Below are 25,286 nucleotides of genomic sequence, written 5' to 3'. Positions count from 1 at the left end.
ATGGACAACAAGCTTATGGCATTGGGAGAGTCGGATCTCCCCTATGAGGTGTGGGTCACGCCGGATGGCGATGTCGAAACGATCGGCCAGTGGAACTTCGGCGGGAAGCTCATGATGGGCATGACTGCTCACCAAAAGATAGACCCTGTGACTGGCGAGGTCTTCTCCTTCCGATACGGTCCCATCCCCCCCGTTTCTCAATTACTTTCGAATCGGCAGGGATGGTTCGAAGCAACCACACGTCCCCTTCTTCTCCTTCTAGCAGCCTTCCTTCGTGCACGACTTCGCCATCACCCAGTGCTATGCCATCTTCCCCGACATGCAGATCGTCATGAAACCGCTGCACAAGCTCACCAGAGAGGGGCCGCCAGTGGGCTATGATGCCGGGAAGGTAGCATGTACCAGGGTGATCCCACGCTACACGACCGACGATTCAGAGATGAAGTGGATTGAGGTGCCGGGATTCAACTTCGTGCACACGGTGAATGCGTGGGACGAGAAGGGAGGGGAGGAGGTGGTGCTGGTGGCAGTGAACACCATACTGGTGGAGCACATGCTAGAGAGGATGGATCAGCTCCACTGCTGCGTAGAGATGGTGTGGATCAACCTCAAGGAAGGGAAGGTGGTGGGGAGGAAGCCACTGTCGACCAGAAATCTGGAGTGGGGGGTCATCAACCCCAAGTTTCTGGGAAGGAAGAATCGCATTGCGTTCATGGCGATTGGAGATCCGACTCCCAAGGTCAAAGGCTTTGTCAAACTGGACTTCGTTCAGGCGGGTGAGGATGACTGTGTGGTAGCTGCCAGGTAAACCAGATTTTCCTTTTCTTTTTCGAAAAATAAGAACTCAAGGCAAATTCATATGTATATATATATATATTATGGTTTGGAAAATAATCGAAGGAGTTATCGGTTGTCGGTTGGGTAAATATGTTCTTTTCTTCGGCTTTAGTTTTTTTTTTAGTAATTTAAATAGATAATTCTTTTAAAATTTAATTTTATTGGCTAATAGAATTAATGAGAAGTCTTTTACCTGGAGCGCAACATAATGGATCATGTAAGGTCTTTATCATGATGTGGTCTGATGTTGGTATCAAAGAAAAGAAGTAAAGGCTCAGAAGTTGTTTACTTCTGAGTTATATAGCGAGAACTTAGATCTTAAATTTATGATCCAAGATCAGAAGTACTTTTCTCTTATATTAATCAAATGTTTTTCTAATATAAATGTTACCAAAAGTGATTTCAAGTGTAAGATTGAAAAGCACATGTCGATGGTCCGGCAGAAGAAATTTATGACAATCAAGTTCTTATTATTTCTTATGTAACATCGTATAGCATACCAAGTTTTTATTATTTCTTATGTGCCATCTTATGGTATATCTCACTGCAATCCTAATATGCATCCACACTGTTTAATCTCTAAAACTCATCGATTACAATCAATTTAATTTATGCTCCTAAGAGCATAGCTCAAATGGAGAGGCACATTATGCTGCACGTCTCAGGTTTGACTCAAAGGGGATGTGTTGTTGTACTGTAAGAAAGTGGTTTTTACATGCAAATTTACACTAGATAAATATCTCGTCACATGGTAGTAGGGGCGGAGACAAGGTAGGGTTCGGATGGGCCCTGGCTACACCTCAAGAATTGTTTTTTAAAAAATTTACATGTAAATTTTAAAAAATTTCATTAGTTCTATATAAAATTTTTGAAAAATAATATTTCGACCTCAATTAAAATATAGAAACTTTAATATGACCTCCCTAATGAAAAATTTCTTGTTCCCCCCTACATCGTAGTGACATAACTTTAAACCCTCGAGTAAGGAAAAAGAGGGGGCTTTGGCTTTTGTCAATCAACTTAGTTTAGGGTCCTAAATGGGAATTGATGGATAAAAAATACAAAGAGAATTCCGTTGGAAGCTTTTTTTTACATATTGGACTCCAAATATCTTGGTTTCAGGCCATGAAAGCCGTAAGGAACTCTCTGTGGCAGCCTAACAGACGCCACAATGTCGAGAGTGGGGGAATTGGCGTCCATCACCACGAACCTCGCTTGCCCGCTTCCCTCGTCCTGCGTGTAAGTTAACACATAGTCATTGTCTTCATCGCCACCTTCCTTCTTCCCTACAAAAAATGGCTCCCCAGCAAAGTATCTTTCCCCAAAACTCCTGCTCACCTCAAAATTTTGTTATTTTAGCAGATGATGAAGAAGATGAGAAGAGGAGGTAGAAGAAGAAAGAATTACTGTGGAGTAATGTTCATGGCTTGTGATTAGTATTTAAATTGGTCATTTGTGTAGGCTCATGATCGTTTACGGATGAAAAAATTGTGTGGTTGTACAGCGGAGAATGATGTTGGTGCATGTACTGAGTATAGAAAAACAAAGTAGGAGCAGAGCAAACACAGAATATAACGTGGTTCTGCTTAAGAAAGCCTACGTCCACGGTGGTTAAATACGCCAAGAAATTCTTATTGATTTAGTACAGATGGCGTGAAGGATATATATAGCGTACTAAGGATCTACGCTATAAGGCAGTTTGCTACTGCCTTTGTTACAAAAGATTTCTTCCTTATCCTGATAAGATCTGGTTTCCTTGTTTTTAGAATTTTGCCTTATCGCTATGATGGTTGCAACAACATCGTTGCCATCTTCATCGCTAACCAAAGGATCAGGCCGTTGGCTGTTATGCGACTGATCTTTTCTACAATTTGTGGTGATCTCCTTTCCATAATTGCTAACACTCCCCTTCAAACTAGGCCGCAGAATAAGGCCGAGTTTGATCCGTAAACTGTTGAAGACTTGCTTGGCTAGACTTTTGGTAAAGACGTCTGCAATATGATTTTTGGAAGAGATAAATTTTGTTGCAAGTTGTTTTTGAGCGACACGTTCTCAAACATAGTGAAAATCATTTTGAATGTGCTTGCTTCTTCCATGAGCCACAGGGTTCGCTGCCATAAAGAAGGAACTTTTATTATCACAATATACCACAGGAGCTTTACCTATTTGAATCCCTGTCTTTCATTAGGAACTGAACCCATGTAAGCTCCGCTGCCATCGATGCCATAGCTCAGTACTCAGCCTCAGCACTGGATCGAGAAACAATATTTTGTTTCTTGGCACTCCAAGTAATGCAATTAACACCAAGGTATATACAGAAACCGGTGGTTGAACGTCTAGTATGGGAGCAACCTGCCCAATCAGAATCTGAAAAGGCATATATATCCAAGGTACTTTGCTTCAAAATTTGAAGCCCAAAATGTAGAGTTCCTTTCACATAACACAAAATACGTTTAATCATTTGAAAGTGAGAGTGTAACGGGGCATGCATAAACTGGCTGACGTAATTGACGGTAAACGAGATGTTCGGATGAGTAAGACAAAGATACTGAAGTGAACCAACAACTTGCCTGTAAAAGGTAACATCATCAAAAGACTTGTCTTCTGCTTGTAGTTTATGTATTTTTGTACTCACGGGAGTGTTACAGGGCTTAGAGTCTTCCATCTTAGCCTTTTCCAAAATATCCTTTGCATACTTTGTTTGACAAAGTATGAGGCCCTGATTTGTCCAGGCAACTCCAACGCCTAAAAAATAAGTTAGGCGACCAAGATATTTAGCAGGAAACTCACAGCAAAAAGTATCAACAAATTTTTACAAGGCTAACGCGCAGCTTCCCGTTAGAATCATATCATCAACATATATTAAAAGTATGAGAGTAACAGGTCCTTGATGCAAGGTGAACATGGAGGGATCGGCAAAACTGATAGAAAACCCATAATCAAGGAGAAAAGTACTTAACCTGGCATACCATGCTCGTGACGCTTGCTTCAAACCATATAAAGCTCACTGTAATTTGCAGACATGATCAGGCTTGGATTCATCTATGTATCCAGGGGGTTGCTGCATGTACACGTCTTCACGAATCATCCCATACAAGAAAGCATTTTTAATATCCAGCTGCCTGAGAGCCCATCCTTTAACAAGAGCAACGGTGATAACCATTCGAACCGTGGTTTGTCGCACAACTGGAGAAAATGTCTCATGAAAATCTATACCCTCCTTTTGAGAGAATCCCCGAGCAACAAGTCTGGCCTTCAGTTTGTCTAGGGTCCCGTCAGATTTTAACTTGGCTTTAAACAACCATTTGAATCCTACCAAGTTCATCGTGTGGTCATAAGGAACTAAAACCCAAGTTCTATTTTCAATGAGAGCCTTCTTCTCATCGTCCATAGCTTTCTTCCATCCAGCGTGACGCAAAGCTTGATTGACATTAGTGGGTTCTTTGGGAATGTTCTCATATAAGACATGAAGATTAGCATACCTTGGATTAGGCTTATATGTCCCCACCATAGATTTGGTGGTCCTGGTTCTCGCAGGACTAGCGATAGAATCCGTAGAAGTCTGAGATGAAACATTTGCTTCAGGGCTTGCAAGGTGGTCTGTCTCCAGTAGCACATTATTGACGTCCTGATGTTGATCCATATGGGTAGAGCTATCTGAACTTATATGATTGACTGCTGGTTGTTCTTGGGCAGTGTCAAGAGGCGTTCCAGCACAAGACTGTATGAGAATGTCTTGAGGGTGGCCAGCATTTCCTTCATGAATAGTAGGCTGATCATCAATGTCAAGAGGCGTTCCAGCACAAGACTGTATGAGAATGTCTTGAGGGTGGCTGACATTTCCTTCATGAATAGTAGGCTGATCATCAACTACGGTGGATGGAGGATGTTCAATGGATTTCTGACTGTGTGAACCATGCAGCTCAGTCCATTCATCAAAAGAAATTAAATCTGGAGTTAGTCCACGTCCATCATATAATTTTGCAGGATTCTTATAAGAAAAATATTGTTCATCAAAGCAGACATGACGAGAAACAAAAATCTTGCCTGTCCCCGGATACATGCAGCGGTATCCTTTATGATGTATACTATGGCCAAGAAAGATACAAGGAAGGGATCTGGGCTCAAGTTTGTCCTTTGCATAATCCCTTAAGTATGGAAAGCAACAACAACCAAAAATGCACACGAAATCATACTTAGGTTGCCGACCAAGAAATTTCAGGTATGGCGAATCCATATTCAAGGAGGATGAAGGCAGACGATTTATGAGAAAAACTGCACTGCTAAATGCCTCAAACCAGAATTGTTTAGGAACCCCAGAGTGAAAAAGCATAATCAAGCCTAACTCGGTAATATTTCGATGTTTTCTTTCAGCCATGCTGTTTTGCTGTTTCGTGTGAGCACAGGAAAATTGCTGTTTGATGCCAAGACTGCCCAAGAGTTGAGTAAATTTTGAACTAGTGTATTCTCCTCCCATGTCTGATTGAAAAATTTTTATTCTTGTATTGAACTGAGTTTCAACACACATACTAAAGTGATCAAAACAATCAAAAAATTCAGACTTGCATTTTAATGGATACAACCATGTAAATCGTGACCACTCATCAGTGAAAATAACATAATAGCGATACCCAAGATGCGACGCAATAGGTGCCAGTCCCCATAAGTCAGAATGAATTTTTCCAAAAACTTCCATAGCTCTATTTTCTCTTTCAAGAAACAGAAGTTTACATGCTTTGCCTAACTGACAACTATGACAGATGGTAGATTGAGGAACTGAAGAACTGACGTCAATTAAATTATTTTGATGAAGATACTTGATGACACCAAAATGCGGATGACCAAGCCTGGAGTGCCAAAAATCAGTAGAAACACCCCTAAATCTGGATGAAAAGAAAGCTTCATGAAAATGACTACAATCTTTAACGGTGCCATTAGAATCTCCAATGACATAAACTCCAACTTTCTTACTGCCTTACGCCACTGTCTTGCCCGTTCTCCTGTCCTTTAAGCAGCAAGATGGAGAGGAAAACTCAAAGGTATAAGGTAAATATGTGGTTATTTGACTTACGGACAACAAATTTTTCTTTAATTGAGGAATGTATAACACTTTAGAGAGAGGAATATGAGAACCACGAACGACCAAATTTCCTTGACCAGTATGAGTTATGGGCAAAGATTTACCATTTCCAATAATCACATGATCAGAACCATGATAAATAGACTTGTTAGAAATCTTACCCACATCGCCAGTCATGTGGCTGGAGGCTCCCGAGTCGGCTAACCATTCAGCGTTGTTTCCATCATCAAGGGATAGAGCAGTCATGGCTTGTTGAGTGCCTTCTGCTTGATAACCATGATTGAAACGTTCAAAACACTTAATAGCAGAATGGTATTTTTTTGTGCATATTTGACAAACAACAGCACTTTTGTTTTTCTGATCATCAGATTTGGGAAAGTGGGAATCGTTGATTTGAAACTGATTGTGATTGCGTCCTCTATTATTATTGTAGTTGCGACCGCGACCATGACTATGGTTAGGTTGACGTTGGTTCACCATAGCCATAAGAGGGGGAGTGGGACCTTTGATGCGAGTGTCAAAACTTTGAAGGAGTGGGACAACTTCTTCATAGGATGGAGCAGGAGGTCGAATCATGGCAGTGACAAAGGCTTCATATCCATCACCAAGTCCTTGGAGCAGCCAATAAACTCGTGCCTCATCATCAACAGGTTTCCCAATGGCAGCAAGGTCATCACAGACTGCTTTGGATTTGTTAATGTATTCATCAACAGAATCATCACCCTTTTTGAGAGATGTAAGCAAATGAGTTAGATGAAACTCTCTCTCTCTCGACTTGCGAGAGTAGGCATCCATAAGAGAGCTCCAAATGTCCCTTGATGTCTCTTGACCAACAACTCGACCAAGAGTGCTTTCGGTCAAGGTACTGATTATCCATCCCTTGACGAGGCGATCTGATTTCTTCCAAGCCGTGAACTGGGGATTAACAGTCCTTTTCTGGCCTAAAGGATCAACTGCATCAATGACGAATTCAGCAGGAGCAGCAATGTCTCCAGTGAGAAAGCCTTGAAGATCTTGGCTTTCAATAAGAGCGAGAATTTGTGTCTTCCATAAGAGAAAGTTCTCTGGTCGCAGCTTAAGAGAAACAAAGTTGGAGACGTTGATAGAATAAGGATAAGGATAAGAAATCTGTACCAGCGTGGATGAAGATGGAATAGATGCCATCGTTGGCTCTGATACCATATAGAAAAACAGAGTAGGAGCAGAGCAAACACAGAATATAATGTGGTTCAACTTAAGAAAGCCTACGTCCACGGTGGGAAAACACGCCAAGAAATTGTTATTGATTTAGTACAGGTGGCGTGAAGGATATATATAGCGTACTAAGGATCTACGCTATAAGGCAGTTTGTATATAGCGTACTAAGGATCTACGCTATAAGGATCTTCCTTATCCTAATAAGATCTGGTTTCCTTGTTTTCAGAATTTTGCCTTATCGCTGTGATGATTGCAACAACATCGTTGCCATCTTCATCGCTTACCAAAGGATCAGGCCATTGGCTGTTATGCGATTGATCTTCTCTACAATTTGTGGTGATCTCCTTTCCATAATTGCTAACACTGAGAAGTCCCTACAGCATTCTCCATTCGGTCGTCACTGTCGTCCTTGCAATAACTTGAATCACCAGGGCAATATATTTTTCATTGAAGATTTTTTTTTCTTTGAATGTATTTTTGTTGTTTCCAGAGATATTTTTTTAGTTTCTCATTTTGTCTTTATAAGGGACTCTTTTTTTCGTTTCCATTTTCTTGCTTCAGATGCAGCTTTCTTTTCAAATAAACACTTTCAGACACAAGAAAACAAGTCAGCAAAAAAATAGAAAGGGTAAAAAATCATCTTTTTTCTTACTTTCATTTTAGGCATTTTTCATAGCTTTTGTAACGTCGCACTGCTTGTTTATATTTTTAAATTTTTATTGGTGGCTTGTCTACTTATCTATCTTTTTCATATTGTCTTACTAGTTTCACTATTTTGTATCCTCAAATTCTCTTTTTCTTCTGAAACTCTCTTGCTCATTCCTTCTCTCTTATATATATATATATATATATATATATATGTATGTATAAAAGAAAACACAAGGGTGACTCTACTCACTTATGAGGGTCACATGTTCATGATAGACATTTTGAAGTGATGGGCGTTATTACACACATTTTTTACTTTCTAAGATCAGTAGAAGCTCTGACATGGAAAACTTGTCGCAAACAGTGTTGGTGACGGCTGGTTGCTGATTTAACTTCGATGGTTTTTACGGCAACAGTGGTAACGGCAATGGCTTTATATCCCGTGATGATATAAGCAATGATTTTGTTTTGCATTGTTGATAATAGTAACACTTTTGCAGTAACACTTTTGATTAGTCTATCGGGTTGGTGATCACTGTTGTTTCTTCACTCACCCTGTTTTGAATGGCACCTCTTCCAATCCTTATCCACAAACTACCTTGATTGACTGAGAGAAATCTAATTGAGCCTGACCCGTAAAGGAGGGAAGATATTTTGGTAATTTATTAAAAAGAAATATCTTTCATAGTCTTTTTTTTATTTTTTTTATTTCTAATTTTGTCTTTACAAATTTTTTTTTTTTGAATGTGAACTAAGGGTACTTTCGTTACTAACTATATTCGCGACAAAAAATCCAGCACCAATATGGCACAGATAACCAAATTCAGCCTTGACAAACGCTTCTCCTAACAAAAGATCCTGAGCAAATAAAGCTCCTGTGGTCCAGGCTGCAGGATCTTTATACAGGACCATGGGCTACCTATGCCACGGTCACATTCGTGGGTAATGATCATTGGCATACTTTTCAATTTTTTTGATGTCGTGTTATTCACAACACCATCCAATATCCTCACAGCTCCTCCAGCCATAGTTCTGCTTTTCCACGTTTTATCTTTGTCGTCACATCGAAACAGCGTCAAGAAGTCCTAATTTGTAGCAATCACCATCGTGAGCACATCCTTCGTCCATGGTGGTGGGCTGCTCTTCTGCGATCATCGACAGCCCAAGGAATCGTGTCCAAGATCGTCCTCACCAGTGGAGCCAAGGTATGACCGGCATGGCCCATGGCCCCACTTCAAAGCCTTTTTGAAAAAGATTTACATGTAAATTAAAAAAAAATCACTTGTTTAGTATAAAAAATTTGAAAAATGATATTTTAGCCCTAGTTAAAATTTAGAAACTTTAATTTGACCTGCCTCATGAAAAATTTCTAGCTCTTTCCCTATCCTCAAACTTGACACTGTAAGGAAAAAGGTCTCAAACAAGCCTTGAGTTTAAAATTTATGATTATACATTAATAAATATTTATTATCTTCCATATATATAATTCGTTGGATCTAAAAATTGCATCTATAAAGTAGATTAGAGAAAAATTTAGTGAAAATTGAAAAAATTGTAAAATTTGTTTTGTTTTTCTCTTCAGCACTTTATCTTGGTTGAATCCAACCGTCCTGAAAAAGTGCAAAAATTCAAATGCCTAGATCATGTCTGATGAGCCGGAAATTGAAAAATATTAAACATGATCTAGATCATTACATAAAGTTGGAAGTACAAAAATACAATGTTCATCGAAAGGAGGTGACAGTACATGGAGACCTGACCGACCATCAATAGGTGCACCGTACCCAGCCCAACTTGGGCCCAGCCCCGGGCCCGGTACTGTAGGCTGTAGGCTGTAGCCTGTGTTTACTTGTATCCTGCCAAGACATTAGCGCTTTGATTTTGATGCTATTTACGATGCCCTTCCCTGGCCCCCAAGCTAGGTTTTGTTAGATGGTTCGAGAACTAAATTGATAGTATACAATGTCGTTTTCAACATAAATTTTTAGCAGTCTACAATTAATATTTACGTGTATTAATAAAAATAAGTACTAAACTAGAAAATATGGAAGGATAATTAATCTAATTAAGTTCATTTTAATGGCCTCAATCTCCTCTTAAGAAAGAGGGTTTGAAAGATACATGGGGTTTATGAAACAAATTGTTTATTTTTTCCTACTATTCAGAAAAGGTTTTATAATAGCACTTATCCATCCCTTTCTCCCCCTTCCACCATTAATCCCATCCTTTTTTTTCCTTTCTACCTTTATTTACTTTAATATTCTTCTTTCCCCTTTATCCGAACATAATGTAAAGAGATTTTTGAATGAGAAATTCAATTTCAGGAAGATGGTTTGCTTCTTTGTAGATTTTAGAACTATTCTCATCCAAGGAAAGTTTACTGATAGTGACACACCACCTAATTCCAAAGGAAAAAAAAAACATCCTGAGGCATCAAAGCTAAAGATGCACTTAGTAGAACCTGTATTTGACAAATTGATAGGACATGATATCAAGTGTTTTATGAATCTACTCCACATATTGAGGTAGGTTCATGGGATAATAACAATATGTTACTTTTGACAAATTGGGCCCAAAAAATAAGTGTTTAAAATGTTATACCAAATGTTTTAATTTCTGAAAAAAATAAAACAAAAAGCTATTGTAGGAAATTAATAGTAAATATTTAGGGTGGAATAAATAGGACCGATCGACTCTCTCTCCTCAACACCATAATTAATCTCCCCCTTTGGCTCCCTTTCCGAGTCAAACTCTGTTTCAAATCCAAGAAAGATATCTCTCATTAACTAGGAGAAAGAATGAGCTGGGAAACTAAAGATTGCTCGAGAATTTGATTGGGAAAGTAAATTGATATACTTTTGTGTTTAAATGCTTCCAATAAGAAGCTATCGATTTAGAATCTGATATCATCATAAATGGAAACCAGCGGCCAGCCACCCTTCACTTCGTGTTTAACTATCCAAGGAAATTTAACCTATAGTAAGCTTTTTTACAACTAAAACTATTAAAGAGATACCCATTTGGGTTCAGGAGAGTTGCAGTGGGTAGTGTCCCGGTTTTGTCCATATATATATATATAACAACATGACCTCTCCCTTCCGCAGTGGTGATCTAACAGCTTCCAACATCTTCTTCTCTCTCCTTATCTTCCATGTGTCCCTCTCTTATCTCTCCAAGTTGCCATTTGCTTCCAAGCTCAGAAGATCACCTATGGCGGCCGACGACAGCGGCTTCCAACAAAGGAAGATACTTATTACAGCTGCTTGCCTCCGTAGAAGTTGGTACCATTCTTAACCCAAAAGGATGTCTGTGGGTTCCACTACCACATTCTCAAGGGGCAATGTACATATCTTTTATATGTTAAAATCGACCACTAGAGTGTGCCTTTTCTTTGTTTAGAAGTAGGGTAAGGTGGTTCAGGTTTTCTCCTTCAATAAAATTTGATAACAGTGAGTTAGTAAGTTATTGAATGACAATCGTGAAGTAGTTTGGAAAGGACAATGTGAATTTATTATTAGGGGTTTCCAAGCTTCTTCCTTTGCAACAACATGATATGCCATAGGCCACAGCCAAAACACTGGCAAATAGGCCTAAGAACCATGGCTGAAACTATTTTGAGCCACTTTGTTCTTCCCGTGTGCAACAACCAAAATTCCTGTCGTGTAAGCATATAATAATTGTAAGGGCATTAGACCTTAATGAAGAAGTTCTGAGCAAGATTTTGAATTTGAACAGCCCTCTTTGTTCTTATATGTGTGCATTGCAATTGAATTTTTTTAATTTAGGAGTGGATATTAACAAAATCACACCACACATAAGTATAAGATTTTGCCCCTGACAAGACATGGTAGACACAAACTCTATCTTGTTCACACCTTCTTCAATGCTTCTGGTAGGATATGGAAGTAGCTAATTGTAATTTAGACTTATCTAAAGTAATGATTATTTCTCATTTCTCATACCTTTCTTGAGATCCTGTTAGCACCCTTCTATCTAAATTAATTTCAAATTCCAAAGAAAAGAATATTATAGGCTGTCTGCCCAATTATGATCAGTTGCTGCACATTAATCTATAGCAACTTTTCTGGAAGGTTGCCAACAGGAACTCAAGAAAGGTATGAGGAATGAGGAGGAGTCATTTCTTTAGACAAGAAGCAAAATTAGCAATTTCCATATCCTAGAAGAAGAATTCGGAAAGGTGAAGACCTCAATGCCTGAAAAAAATTGACCATAATCCATCCACAGTCTGCCTGAAACTAACCTAAGCAAAAGAAACAATTCAGAGAAGTTAAAAATTGATTTTGCATCTACCATGTCACGTCATGGGTAAAATTTATAGTCTTTTTTTTCTATCCAAAAAGCACTTTGCTTTGACAAGTCCTTCATGTCTGGTGAACAGTACTTGCTTTCAACCATATTGTTAAAATCATTAGTAATGTATAATGGGCGAGCCAAACTCGAGCTTGACTCTAGATTGAGTTGACCTCGAGCTCTACTCGGTAAACCGAGTTTAAGCTTCAGTTTGGGTTGTTTAAACTCATGTCACTTGATTCACCTATATATATATATATATATATATATATGAGAAAACATAAACAAGGGTGTTAAAATTCATAAAAAATAATCAATATGCCCAAAAGGGTAACAAACAGGGAAGACATGAATTGAATCGAGTTTAAACAAGTCAGCTCATCTTCCTCAAACTCAGCTCGCTTATAACTCGAGTTTTAACTCAAGCTTAAGCTGTTCATTAAATGAGTCGAGCTCAAGTCAAGTTTGCACAAAGTAGTTTGAGTGGGTCCTGAGTCGACTCGACTTGTACATCCCTTAAAAACAAGGATTTAGATATTTAGATCACTAGGTCAGACTTATCAAAAGAAATCACTCATTCTCATTTCTCGTACTTTTCTTGAGATCCTATTAGCACCCTTCTATCTAACTAAATTTCGAGTTCATATAAAGAAGAATATTAGACATTCTACTTAAATTAAGATCGGTTGCTGCCCATTAATATATAGCAACTTTTCAGGAAGGAAAAAGGTGAGATTGCCAAATATTATGAGAGAAAGGGAAAGGATTAAAAAAATATGGTTCAAGACCAAGTGAATCAACCGACAGATCGACTCTTTGCTTTATTTCTTTCCAGAAAATTGAAAAAAGAAAGTCATTGATTTTAAACCTAACATCTTTGTAGCTGTCGAATGTTCTTTTACAGAATAATCGGCAAAAAACCTTCATATAATATAAAAAAGGAAAAAGCAATCTGATTCATCCGTATTCGAGTCCGTATTCGAGCCAAAGAAACAATGAAGAACAACAGTCGAATGGCACTGTACGACTTCTGCAGTACAACAGGACAGGATCAATGGCTCATGGAAATTTCTTCGATCCTAGCCATATACGTCAAAATCCATTCCACCAAGAAAGGGAAAAAAAGAAAAACAAAAAAATGGCAGTCCAACGTCACCTTCGAGCTCCCCATGACACGAAAAGAGACAGGCCATAACCCTAAATGAGATACCTCAGAAGGAAGAGAGAAGGAGACGGAGCGAAGGAAGAAAGTTCGTACCAGTGCGGCATGCCGAACATGAGGGCCCTCAGAAAGAAGAGTGAAAGGGACAGAGTGACTGAAGAAAGCTAGTACCAGTGCGGCATGCCGAACATGAGGGCTGTTGGCGCATGGAGAACCGAAATGGGCGTTGGCAAAACACTGCCGGTACGCACCTCCGAGTGGTTCGGAGGTGCATACCGGCAGTGTTTCTCCAACGCCCATTTCGGTTTCCCGTGCACCAACAGCCCTCATGTTCGGCACGCCGCACTGGTACGATCTTTCTTCCATCGCTCCGTCTCTTTCTCTCTTCTTTCTGAGGTATCTCGTTTAGGGTTATGGGTATCTCGTTTAGGGTTATGGCCTGTCTCTTTTTGTGCCATGGGGAACTCGTTTTTTGTTTTTCTTTTTTTCCCCTTTGTTGGTGGAATGGATTTTGAAGTATATGGCTAGGATCGAAGAAATTGGCATGAGCCATTGATCCTGTTCTGTTGTACTGCAGAAGTCGTACAGTGCCGTTTGACTGTTGTTCTTCTTGTTTGTTCTTCATTGTTTATTTGGCTCGAATACGGATGAATCAGATTGCTTTTTCCTTTTTTATATTATATGAAGGTTTTTTGTCGATTTATTCTGTACAAGAACATTCGACAGCCACAAAGATGTTAGAATCAATGACTTCCTTTTATGCTCAAGATCAAGTTGCGTGCATCACGTGGTGCATGCAACAAATATAAATGCACCCAAGGAAAAAAAAAATGGGTAGGGGTATTTTAAAAAATTTTATAAAAATGTAATTTTTAGACTTTTAACTTTTTCATAACTTTTTTTTGGTCATTGTAAAAGGGTTTTTTTTTTTACTTAGTCGAAGTATTTTGGTCATTATACATCTGGCCCATGCACAATTTTTTGTGCACCGGCTTGTATGCACAAATCAGTTTTGGTTGAGAAGGGGCACCAATAAAAGCAAAGAGGTGATATCTTGGTCGATTCACTTCATTCTGAACAATGCTTGTTGTTTTCACCTTTTCCTTTCTCCCACAATATTTGGCAAAGCCACATTTTTCTTAATTTCCTAAAACTTTGTATTAATGTGCAGCAACCGATCTTAACTTGTGTAGAATGCCTCATATTTTAAAAGAAATTGAAATTTAATTAGACATATAGAGAAAGTGCCAACAAGAACTCAAGAAAGGTAGGAGGAATGAGAAGAATTCATTTCTCTAGATAAGTCTGAATCAAAATTAGCTACTTCCAAGTCCCAGCAGAAGCATTCAAAAAGGTGAAGACCTCAACGCCTGAAAACCTTTCCCATAATAAATCCACAGTCCATCTGAAGCTATGTAAAAAAAAAAAGAAAAAAAAAAAAGAGAAGTTACAATACAGATTTTATATCTAGCATGCCTCCACATGGTAAAATTTGTAAAGATTTTTTTTATTCAAAAAACACTTTGCTTTGATAAGTCAGTCATGTTTGCTGAAAATACTAGTTTCCAACAATATTGTTAAAACAAATAGGAATGTACATTGACTGAGCGGATCTAAAGCTCCACTTGATAAACTGAGTCTGAGCTTGAGATTGGCTCCTTTAAACTCCTGTCACATGACTTATATAATTTTTTTCTTTAACTGAAAATGAAAACAACTAAAAAGGGTGTTAAATTCATAAAAAATTACCGACATGCTCATGAAGGTTAACAGGGAAGACAAGAGTGTGGTCAGATTTAACGAGTTGAGCTCATGTAGCTCAAACTCAGCTTGCTTATAACTTGACTTTTAACTCATCAAGCTTGAGCTCAACTTGTTTGTTAGATGAGTCGAGCTCAAGCTGAGCTTACACGGGTGAGTCCGAGTCAAACCTGGGTTGGCTTGACTCGTTATACTTCCCTAAAAATAAGCATCTAAATAGCTAGTAATTGCATGCAAACAATAATTATTTTATAGTTAGATCACCAGGTTCTATGCTAGATAGTGTAACAGCAGGTTCAAAATAGTTAGGCCTATATTAATCAACCGACCATCAACATTAATTTTTTCCCTCAATATCGTTGCAAGATCCAAATTTATGGCATTCGGTGAGCCACTCAGAGGCAATCAAATTGACAATGAGCTGTGTTATTCCTAATGAGCCCCAAAATGTGCCTTTTCAACACCTCAAATGAGGAAGAACCTTGAAAAACCTTAATATTAAATTCACATTGTCATTTCCTAGCTTTGTCAACAGTGTGAGTTGGGGAAGTAAAAAGCTTGTCTAACTCGCTACTGTTAAATCCAATTGAAGGTGGAAATCTGCGCCACCTTACTGAATTTCTAAACAAAGAAAAGTCACACTCTCATGGTCACTTTCGATGCAAAAAATTATTTATATAAGGTCCCCTTGAGAATATGGAAGTTGAACAAAACTCTCACTGTCATTCTTTTGGGTAAAGCACGGTACGTACCAAGTTCTACACATGCAAGTAGCTGCAATTCAAAGAGTGAGCAGATCTCTAGCCACTTGTTTCAACTAGATAGGCCTGGGATTGAGGAAAGGTGTTGAAGGATCAAATTCCAATTGAATTATTCACATTGTTTTTTATACTTAAGCTGATATTTTTTGTTTTCAACTTGTTAATTTGAACACTTTTATCGTGAGAAGAATAAAGAAATGTGTGATGAAGCCCGACATTTTTAGATGCTTTATTAACCATATATATATATATATATATGTGTGTGTGTGTGTGTGTGTGTGTGTGTGTATGGATACAGATGTTTGAGCATGTGTGCTGAAATCATGGTACGTTTGAATAAGTACCCTTAGCCAGAATCTTGATGTTTGAGTAAGACCATAAAGTCATGTTTGAATTGTCATTGGTTGCCTGACAACTGTTTTTAGTTAGAACGATTGCCTTGTGCTAGACACTGTTTTCAACTAATGACAAACTTCACAAACTACAAGAAAATGGGTATTTACTGACTTGTGGAAAAAATCGTGTCAGTAAACTTTCATCTTTACTGGTGTTTGGGTGTGTGTATCAGTGGAGGGGCACCAATACTAACGTGCAGTGGATCCTGGTGACCTGAAACTTCTTTCTTCGGTAGAGTTCATAAGAAGAAGCCCATAGCAGTGAAATTGCTTACCACTGTGGGTCTATTGTGGTGAAAACTTTCAATGACATGTAGCAAACGTTAGTGAAGGTAAATCATTACTGATGATACTTGTCAAACTTCAGTAAATGTGTGAATCTATAGAAAGTTCAATGATTTTTTTGCCGTATGTGATGAAGCATGTAGTTATGAGAGCATTCACCAGTGTAAGTCTACGATGTGAGAACCTTCAACAACATGAAGTAAAGGTCAATCATTACTGACTCGTACATTAAAACGTCAGTCATGTCATATAGAAAATTTCCCAACTCTTTTTTTTAGTGGTGCTTTTGTGGGCAATGTTAATACAGGTGACATCTTTTGTTACGATGTTTGTAAACGCTAGTAAAGTTTCAATTATTTGATCTCCTCCATTCATTTTAAATATAAAAAATCAAATCATTAGTGATGTCATACTCTGTGTCAAAAAAGGTTATTATTTCAAACATCCCCCTTCCTTCCTTTCCCACACATATTTAAAATTTTAGTAACGTGAAAAAATTTGTGCCAGTAAATCTTTGGCTACTTTAAAAACTAGATGAGCCCTCCTCCTTTTTCAGACTTTTTTTTCCATTGTTTACTCAATCCTACCGGCTCAAAGGTATGTTCGTCTCTCTCTCTCTCCCTCTCTGTACTTTATACGCATATTTTTGTTATACGCATCTTCATTTCATTTCACATCATATTGCAAAAAAGATGATGTCAGTTGCCCCTTCAACTATGGATGCTGAAATTTGTCATGAGTTCCTTTTTTATTTTCTTCTTTTTCTTGTTTCTCATTTTTCTTATTCTTATTAATTTTGTTTAGTCTTTTTTTTTTTTTGTTTCTTTTTGCTTAAGCTGCCTGCATCTCAAGAAAATCTACAGCCAAATGCTTCTCAATTGAACGAAGCTGGTTACATATGTCCTGCTGTGTATGTTTTTTTCGTGGGCCATTTTAATCATGACAAAAAATACCCATGATTAATATAAAAAAAATTTATAGGGGCAAAACGGAAAACTGTAAAAACAAGATTTTAGGATTCAATATAACAAAACTTGTCAATTAGTATTGCTTATCGTTATGACCAATACGCCTCTGTAAATTGCAAAAAAGTGTCTTTGTTTTTTTTGTCTCGCTCGTAGCGTTATCTCACACATCTATCACTATCTCATATCTCTATTGCTGTCTCATACACATTATTTCATGTTTTAGTTATTATATCATACTCATTATCTCATACTTCTATTATTATCTTATACCCATTGTCTTATACTTTTATCATTATCTCATACTCCTGTCGTATAAGGAGACATGAGATCATGATTATGAGATAACAACAAGAATATGATAATGACAAGGGAGATAATATGTATGAGATAATGACAGGGGTACAAAGTAATAATAGAGGTAGGAACAATGTCAGGGAAGGGAAGCTGGTGGGGAGGAAGCCACTGACGGCGAGGAGCTTGGAGTTTGGAATGATCAACCCCAAGTTCCTCGGCAGAAAGAACCGCTACGCATTCATGGCGAAGGGAGACTCGAAGGGCAAATTCTCAGGCATCATCAAACTGGACTTCGATCGGGCCGGTGGGAATGATTGTGTGGTGGCGGTCAGGTACATCAGATCTTCAACCTTTTCTTTTACAAACACAATGAAAACTGATAAGGTAATTATAAAAAAAATACATTGAAAAATCGAGTTCATCCAGCTTGATTTCTTTTTTTAGAATGTGAAATTGTCACCTTAAGATGTTATTTTTTGGATGTGAATAAAGTAAATATCAATTAAGCCTGGGCAATGGGAGGGCGACGGGAGGGCGGGGGGAAAGGGGGGCGGGACTCGGGAGGGCAGGGAAAGGGCATCGAGGAGGGGAAAGGAGGGCGGGCCGGGCCGGGCTGAGCGGCCCGACGAGCCAGCCGGGCCGGGCCCGGGCTATCAGGCTAGGCCCGGGCTGGGCTGAGCGGCCCGACGAGCCCAGCCCGATAGCCCGGGCCCAGCCTGATAGCCTGATGCTCCAGTTTTTGCCTTCACGTGACTAATAGCAGTAATGGAAGAAACAGAGTGGGAGGAAGAAAAAGAAGAGCACAAAGTTGGAAGCTGCCAGATTTAGGGGTTTGCTTCTAAGGGGCTCCTCAAGGCTAATCAACGAGTGATTTCCTAATAGAAAGTTGCTGAGCTTAAATAGGCCGGTCCCTTAGGTTTTCCCCTCAGCCCAGCAATGGTTTGGATGAGGGAGAGACTTTAGGGAAAAGGATGAGCATAATCTCGTAACTGCTTAGCAGTTACGGGATATCCAGATAGGGCTCAATGGCCACTATCCAACATCTCTCACTTGGCCATGAGACCATTTCCACTATATGTGGGTTTTCTTCATTGATCTAGTTACGTGGTTTTCCATAATTGGTTTATCCATCGTAACGTAAAACTTATTCAAGGTTTACAGTGAGGTTTTCCATTCAATGGTTTTTCCTTCGCAACCTTTCAAATATATCTTATCCCTATATGAGCAACATGTTTAGAAAAGAAGTTTTCAGATATCCCCTTAGTTAAGGGATCAGGTACCATATCATTAGCAGGCAAATAGTCCACCGAGATTTCATTTTTCTCTATCATTTCATGAACATAATGGCATTTGACCAGTATATGTTTACGCTTTGAGCTAACAGCTCCATTCTTCATTAGAGATAATGCTGTCTGATTATCACAGTATAGTTGAACTGGTTCATGATCAAGATTTAATTTCAAATATTTCAAGAACCGATTTATCCAAACAGCAAAGGTAGTTGCAACATTACATACTACATACTCTGCTTCCTGTGTGTGCTGAGCAATACATCCCTGTTTCTTACAGGACCAGGCTATCACTCCACCTCCAAAGAGGAAAACATACCCCGAAGTGGATTTACTGTCATCTTTGCAGCCTGCAAAATCTGCATCAGAATAGCCAACTAAAGTTAGTTCATCTGCTTGATAGAACAATTTCAGTCTTTCCGTTCCTTTAATGTACCGAAAAATCCTTTTGACTGCTTGCCAGTGAGGCCATCCATTATTACTTTGATAATGACTCACCAGACCGATACGGAAGCTTATGTCTGGTCTAGTACAAAGCATTAAATACATCAGACTGCCAACAACTTGTGCGTATGGAACATTTAAGTTTTGTTATCCTTCACTAGAACAATCACTCCTACTCAAATTTACTCCTTTAGCTATAGGAGTCTCAACTGGTTTGCAGTCTAACATATGAAATTTCATCAAGATATAATCAATATATCATTCTTGGCTTAAACTCAGGATTCTTGAGTTTCTATCTCGAGTGATCTTTATTCTTAATATATAGGATGTTTCACCCAAGTCTTTCATTTTGAAGTTCTTGTTCTGCCATATCTTCATTTTGAATATTATGTCGTTATCATTTCCTGTTAGTAATATGTTATCAACATATAATGATAGAATACAGAAAAGGCTCCCACTTTTCCAGACATACACAGTGGTCTAGTTGGTTTGCAACAAACCCAAGTTTTGTAATTGTTTTGTGAAAAGAAAAATACCATTGTCTCGGTGACTGCTTCAATCCGTACAACAATTTATTCAGCTTGTATACTTTGTCTACCTTTTCTTTGATGACATAAGCATGTGGTTGAGTCACATATATAGTTTCTTTCAACTCACCATTCAGGAAAACAGTCTTCACATCCATCAGACAAATATCCAAGTCATAGAATGCTGCGATAGCCAAAATTATTCTAATTGATGCAAACTTTGCAACCGGCGAATAGGTTTCTGAGTAGTGAATTTCTTCCTTTTGGGAAAAACCTTTTGCCACCAGTCCGGCTTTGAATTTTTCCACTAATCCATCAGCTTTATATTTCTTCCTCAGCACCCATTTGCATCCAATGGGTTTTCTATCATTAGGAAGATCTACTAATTCTCATACTTTATTCTTTTCTATGGATTCAATTTCTTCATCCATAGCATTCATCTAATTTGACGATTTATGGGAGCTTATGACTTCGTCATATGTCAGATTGTCAGACATTTCATCAATATCTGCTGAATAGCATAGCTCCTCTGCCAGATACATATATAATCATTCAAATATGAAGGAGGAGCTTTAGGTCTTTCATGACCTGATAACGTCTGAGATAACGAAGTACTCAGATCAGTTGGTTCATTACCTAACTGATCTTCAGTCGGTTCATTACCTGACTGTTCCTCAGACGATTCTAGCTTAGTTGGTTCATTAACTGACCTCCAGTCAATTCATTACCAGACTGTTCCTCTGAATAAATCAGTTCATCCAGTATATCATTTCGATATTCAACTGGATCAATATCTTTGTTATTGAGTTCTTTCAAGAACTCTACATTTCTGCTTTCTATAAGTCTCATAGTTGAATGATATAATCTGTTGCCCTTGAATCCTTTTGGATATCCAATAAATACACATTTTACTGATCTGATATCTAGTTTATCCATTTTTTGATCTAGAATTTTCACGTGTGCTACAGATCCCCATCTCCTCAGATGTCTCAGATTTGTTTTTACACCAGTCTATCTCTCATAATGAGTGGTTGGGACTACTTTGCAGGGCACTCGATTTATTATATACATAGCTGTTAACACAGCTTCACCCCAAGAAACTTTTGGTAATTGTGCACTTGCTAACATGGATCTCACCATGTTCAAGAGGGTTCTATTATACTTCTCAGCCACAACATTCTGTTGTGGTGTCCTAGGCATTGTCTTTTGCCTTTTAATTTCAAGGTCTTTACAGTATTCGAGGAATTCATTAGAAGTATATTCTCCTCCTCGATCAGTCCTTACAACTTTAATATACCTCCCAACTTGTCTCTCAACTTCAGATTTGTATTCCTTGAATTTCTTAAGTGCTTCTGACTTGTGTCTAATCAAGTATATATAACCAAATCTTGTGAAGTCGTCAATAAATGTTATGAAGTATAACTTGCCACTATGAGTTTGGACTCTGAAAGGTCCACAGATATCAGTATGAATTATCTCTAATTGTTCAGTGGTTTGAATTACTTCAGACAAAAATAGTTTCATTGTCATCTTTCCATATGCACACGACTCGCATTTCGTCAAATCATTTATATTTGTGTCAGGTATTATACCCTATTCTGCTAGAGTTTTCATTTTTTTGATGCTTATATAGCTTAATCTTTCATGCTATAAGTTTACATTGACACACATTGCACAATCGTAATAAGTAGAACTGGAAGCTTTATTCATATCATTAAGTTTGAACATACCATGTTCATTTACAAATTTTTCATGGAACATGGACCTTCTATGTTTTCCCACTGTTACTTTCCTTGGAATATATCGAACTTCAAAACCTTTCCCAGTCAGTGCGGGAACAGGCACAAGATTCCTTCTCAACGAAGGGACATACAAAACCTCATTGAGTACGAGACTAGTACCCCTAACATTTAGTCGATATGCCCCAACTCCCATGACATCACAATATGAGTTGTTTCTCATGTAGACATTGTTTGTTCCAAGACTCAGTTCTTTCATGTGAATCATGCCTTCCGTTGTCTTTGCAATGTGACGAGTACCTCCTGATTCAACCCACCAACCAGTGTAATCCCCATCTGCAAACAAACATTCTGACATGACACAAATGACTTCTCTATCAGTCTCCTTGCGGCTTCCTCCTGTTGTTGTGGTCCTGGCCATTGTTATCTTTCTTATTTGGGAATTTTGTCCTACAGTTCTTCCTGATATGCCCAGGCTTTCCGCATCTGTAGAATTTCACTACAATTCCTTGAGATTTCTTAGTACCTGCAAAATTACCCTTAAACTTGCCATCGTTCCGATTTTTAAATTGTTTGGGTCTTACAGGCACATGACTACTAGCAGGTTTTTCCTGCACTGTCATTAGTTCTGCATTCTTTCTCTTGGCCAGACGTTGTTGTTGTAAAGCTAACTGTATAGTAATCTTTTCTAAAGTAAGATTATCAAATTGAAGACTCAAGGCAGTAACTGTCATATCCCAAGAAGGAGGTAGGCTGTTCAGGATTGTGCTAATCTGCATGTTGTCAGATATAACATTCCCCACTATGGCTAAATCTTTAGCCATGATCAACATCTTATTAACATGGTCTATTACATTGTCTGACTCTTTCATCTTATAGGAATTATACTGTTCTAACAGTAATTGTACGTGCATTGCAGTAGTGGTGTTGTATTTGGAAGATATAATATCAAACATTTCCTTAGCCGTTGGACAATCCTCAAATACCATAATTTGATCATCTTCCATGAAAGTTAACATGATGGTTTTAGCCATCAGGTTATCAGTGGTAAATGACTCATATTCCTTTCTTTCCTCATCTGTAGGTTTATCTCTTAAAGTGGAAGAAGGCTGGTTGATCACATAAATGAGTCTTTCCAAAGTCAAGGCCAACATTATCCTACGTTTCCATGCATGGAAGTTTGTCCCATTCAGTTTTTCAGTCTTACGTAATTCAGAGGCTCCCATTCTTGATGTTATTTCTAAATTGATTTTTATGGCAAGTAAAGAACAATAATAAAAGGGAAAAACATATCACAATAAATATCACATCAAGAGGTCTCAAACAACATTCTAAAATAATATTTAGAAGAAGAAGACTTTTGATTAAAATTTACAACATGCATCTCTTTTCAGAGTCTATTTTGTGAACATAATTTTGCATAAAAGCACAGTCTTCTGCTCAAATTTCAAAACAAATTTTGTGATCCCACCTTTAGCAAATTATAATAACTCTGAGGGTACCCAAAAGCATTTTCTTATAAAGTTTCTGGTTTCTGTTGAAAATAACTTTCACGAGCATCTTTTTGAAAAACTTTTCAGCAAAAATATTGCGGCTTTTTCAAAAATAACGCATAAAAGGTGGACTGTTTTCACAATTTTCAAACCTCGACTATAAAACCCTTTTCGCTTGATTTTTCCTCATTTTTCCGCTTGATACTCTCTCTCTTCTCTCGAGCTGCTGTCCCCTCTTCGCAAAAAGGCCTTCCGCAGCGCCTCTCCCGCCGTCACTGCTCACTTTCCGGCCATCTTCCGCCAATACTGTGAGGAGTGACCTCATACCACTCAGAGAGCGGCCGGAGCTCCTCCTTACAAGTAGCGAGCAGAATGAAAACCCTCTTCTTTTCGTTTGGGTTTTGGGTCAACATCCAAGAAAATAGGGAGACTCTGGTTGCACGAGTGACGGCAGTCTCTACCTAGGCTTCTCCTTCTACCACCGACGATATTCTGAGAGAAGTGAGAAAACAAAGCCAGGCAACAGGGACGAAGTAGGTTGATTTCTGATTTAGGTTCGCCAGAAAAAGAAGATGGTTTTTCAGCTGCGACAGACAGTCCAGTGTAGAAAAAAAAACTGGTCAAGGTATATTCTCTGCCCTAATTTGGCACATATGATTATCTATCCAATCCCGTTTTAAAAGCATCAATCAGGGTTGAAACACGATTCAGAGAGATCGACAACGCGGACTGACACCTGTCACTAGAGGGTTCTAGTCTACGGCGCCATAGACCAGAAACCCTCTATCCTCTAGAACCACAGCCATAGTAAATATGGACGCATAAAAAAAAATTCATGACAAAACAAATTTTTTGGTAGAGTATAATAGAAAGCCTTCACCTTCTAGAATTACAGTGCACATAGATTGTTTCAGGGAACTACAGACGACATGCTTCTTACATTCAGATTAGCTATCAATTTAGCATGCATCTGATATCATTCCTCATGTACAACAAGTTATTTAGTCTAGCATCCTTCATGTATACAACATAGCTTTGAATATAGCATGCTCTAGGCATACACTGTCTGTGCACTATATTGCAAGAAGACAACTTACCTTTTTCAAACGTTGATCTCCTGTGCTCTGATACCACTGTTGGAGTGAAGGCAGTGGAACGACGTCTCAAGCTCCTCAACTGATTCACCACCGGATGCTCGAGATTTAGCCTTCACGTGACTAATAGCAGTAATGGAAGAAACAGAGTGGGAGGAAGAAGAAGAAGAGGAAGAAGAGCACAAAGTTAGAAGCTGTCAGATTTAGGGGTTTGCTTCGAAGGGGCTCCTCAAGGGTAATCAACGAGTGATTTCCTAATAGAAAGTTACTGAGCTTAAATAGGACAGCCCCTTAGGTTTTCCCCTCAGCTCAGCAGCGGTTTGGATGAGGGAGAGACTTTAGGGAAAAGGATGAGCATAATCTCGTAACTGCTTAGCAGTTATGGGATATCCCCGGATAGGGCTCAATGGCCACTATCCAACAGTGTGCAGGAGTTTTGGGGAAAGATGCTTCGCTGGGGAGCCATTTTTTGTGGGGAAGGAGGAAGACGGCGACGAAGATAATGGCTATGTGTTAACTTATACACATGATGAAGGAAGCGAGGAGTCGAGGCTTGTGGTGATGGATGCCAGGTCCCCCACTCTCGACATTATGGCATATGTTAAGCTTCCACAGAGAGTGCCTTACGGCTTTCTTGGCCTCTTTGTCAGTAAAAAGGATCTGCGAAAGCAGAAGAATTGGAAATGACGATATTAAAATTTGGAGTGGTATTATCTACAAACACTCGTAAGTTAGTTTTGTGTGGTTATGTATCTATTATATCACCCAAAAGAAGAAGAAGAAGAATTGCACTGGAATATTAATGTGCATGGCTTGTAATACTAAAGGTTGGTCACTTGTTTGATTGCCAAGATAATTTTTACTTATTTGCCTTATACAAATTCAACCCACTGAATTATCATCAACAAATAATCAAAGATGCAATTTTTCTTCAAGTGATTAAGGGAAAGTCACATCAGTCTCATTCCAAGTACAGTTTCGATGAAAACTACATTTAAAAT

General features: G+C 38.6%; 1 pseudogene; it reads left to right on the top strand.

The window, feature by feature from the left end:
• LOC116265233 (9-cis-epoxycarotenoid dioxygenase NCED1, chloroplastic-like) lies at positions 1–24,972 on the top strand (annotated as a pseudogene).
• Positions 24,973–25,286: the final 314 nt, after the last annotated feature.

Source organism: Nymphaea colorata, chromosome 12, assembly GCF_008831285.2.
Source record: "Nymphaea colorata isolate Beijing-Zhang1983 chromosome 12, ASM883128v2, whole genome shotgun sequence".
In the NCBI taxonomy this organism is placed as follows: Eukaryota; Viridiplantae; Streptophyta; class Magnoliopsida; order Nymphaeales; family Nymphaeaceae; genus Nymphaea; species Nymphaea colorata.
The sequence above is the reverse complement of the archived record's forward strand: the minus strand, read 5'-3'. Positions and strand labels throughout refer to the sequence as shown.